Here is a 2830-nt window from a genome sequence, read left to right on the forward strand (position 1 = left end):
TTTGAGGAAGGTGAGTGTGTGTGTGTACGTGTGTGTGTGCACACAAGCACACATGCAGAATATATACACACACACAAAATTTGTGCCTTTTTGGATGGATTGAGAAGTAAATATGGCTTTCTCTTCACTCTGTCAATCATACAACAAATACTGATTGCTTACTAGGTGTCAGGTGCTGTGCTGGGTGCTACGGATAAACTGTTGAACAGGTTAGATACTGATCAGAAGTTTTATTGTCTAGTCAGGAAGCCAGGCATTTAAGTAAGCAATGAAATGAATTGTGATAAGTGTGATGATGGGGGAATGTAGCTACCATGGCTATGTACCACAGGGGCAACTAACTTGCTCTGGCCGTCTGGAAAGGCTTCTCGGAGAGTGTTTAAATTGATGCTTGAAAGATGGGGAGAAGTTAACCAGGAGGGAAGGGGAAGCCAAGAGAGTGTTCCAAACCTTGGGAATAGCAAGCACAAAAGCCCAGAGGCAAGAGAGAGCACAGACAAGGTACAGTTCTACTGCAGAACCATTTGGGGAGCGGATGTTGCTGAGAGAAGAGGCTGGAGAGATAGACTCTGTAAAATACCTTAAAGAGTATAGACTTAGTTAAAGGACAGTGAGAAATCGCTGACAGGTTTTAAACAGGGAAATAAGATGATCAGTTTTGTGCTTTTGAAGAATCATTTGACCTCAGGTTTCAAGATGGATGGGAGGGAGAAAGCCTTGGCAGGGAGACTTTTGCAGTGGTCCAGGAGAGAAAAGATGATGACCTGATACATACATATATATATATAGTGGTGATGATGAGGGAAGGACAGATTTGAAAGATATTTTGGAAGCAGAATTGATAGGACTTGCTGATAGGACTTGCTTGGATTTGAGGTTAAGGGAGGAGGACATAGGGTTGATGTTCAGGTTTCTGGCTTAAGTAGCTAAGTGGTTAATGATGCCGTTTACTCAGGAAATGCTGGAGGAGCCAGTTTTGGGAGGCAGGGAAGGTGAGGTCAGGGTGTTGTGTGCCTTTGAGACAACCAAGTGGAGATGCTATTCGTCAGCTGAGTTTTTAAGTCCAAGAATGTCTGGGCTAGAAATATGGATTTGGGAGTCACCTGTATATAGAGGCTAATTAAGGTCGTGGGAATGGAGAATAGGGCCTGTGGAGCTCCCAGCTCCAGTTCAGACTATGGAGTGGCTACCCAGAGGTCATGAGCCCTACTGGAGCATGCGCTGTCAGCACATCACACCCCCTTCACTTGCGTCTCCTTCCTGTTATCCCCCTGAAAACACAGGTTGTTGGTCCCAACTGTGCCCACTGCTGCCACTACCAACTCCTGGATGGGCCTCCTTTAACGGCATCTCAACTTTTCATAAGATTTACTCTCCCATTTTAACCCCAAAGGAGCAAAGTTCCCAAATGTTAGAGGATGTAAGTAACTGGAAGGAAGAATCCAGGTTCTCCTTCCCCATGTGGAAACAGGAAAGGAGGGAGAACGTTATGGTTGATTCTGAAGACAGCTCACAGCAGGCTCTGGATGCAACCTGATAGCCCCCCTTGGTTACTAATGCTTTCAGTCCTCCCTGCTTCCAGTCTGAGAGTAAACTGTCCTCTGGATCAGAGAAAAGCTGTAGGCCTGACCTGGGAAACAGAGAGGCTGATTCTCAGGAGAGATGAGGTCAGGGAGACAATGCAGCTAGGACAGAGAAGCCAAATAGTTTGTGCCAAATTAATTTCCCCAAAGATATTAACCTTCTTTCCTCCCCCATTCCCTAAGGCTACACTAAAATTATAAAAGGTGTTCAAAATGTTGAGATGAAAATAATATGCATGATTTGTTTGCATATAATTTTCATACGAATTTACCATCTAAATACGAAGGAGTCATTTCCTTCTCCATTCCCCTCTCCCTCGCCATGTGCTAGTCTGGGCAAAATCAGTTGGCTGATACTTAATTAGGCATGTTCAGCTTCCGCCATGGCTTCCTCTTTTCCTTATTCTTGATCCTCCTAGTATGGCCAAGATCAGCCTCTTTTCCTTTTCCACCTTGATCATTTTCACTTGCTATGTCCTCTAAATGACATTTTCTTTTTCTCCCTTTTAAGTTAGTACTTATTCTTTATCACCAACTACTGTGGGCCAACCAAGGGCGAGGCGTTCGCTAGCTCTAAAACCGGGCCTTCTATCCCCAGTCACCTGAAATATTTGCTAAAAATCTCATTTCCCAACACCAGGGGGTGTCTATCTATCCCTCTATCTGTCCTACCCTGAAGGTAGAGATTAGTCCCAAGCCTCTTCCTCTCTCCTTTTACATACACACGAAAGCTCCCTCCCTCCCGTTACAGAGTTTTGGGTTCAGAAAGTTGTCTTTTTATTGCAGCTTATCTGTTTGTCTCTCATTCTCTCTGGACCTGAACAAATTTGTCTTTCTCTTGGTCTGTTCAGCCTTCCGTCTCCGCACGCCCACGATCTCATTTGGTCCGGCTCTCCTTTCTTTCCATACCTGTCTTCCACCACCTCTCTATAAGGGCTTCCTCGCCTTTCTGGGCTCTTATGCGTCTCTGAACCTCTTTATGTATCTACCTTTCTTCTCTCTCCCTGTCTCACTACTTCTGTATCAGTCCCTTCTCATCTCTCCCACAGTCCCCACACTAGGAACAAAGTCACGGTGTTTGCGCAGAACATGCCTCGCGTCGCCCCTTTCTGAACCGCGACATTCCACCGTGCCCCTCCGCGCATTCCAACTGCAAACAAAGAGTTCCCATCCCCCTCCCCCACTTTTTCATGTCCCAATTCTTGAGTGATGTAGTAGCAACTGTCCAAACTGCCCCTCGCCCTCCT

Source organism: Delphinus delphis, chromosome 2, assembly GCF_949987515.2.
Source record: "Delphinus delphis chromosome 2, mDelDel1.2, whole genome shotgun sequence".
NCBI lineage: Eukaryota > Metazoa > Chordata > Mammalia > Artiodactyla > Delphinidae > Delphinus > Delphinus delphis.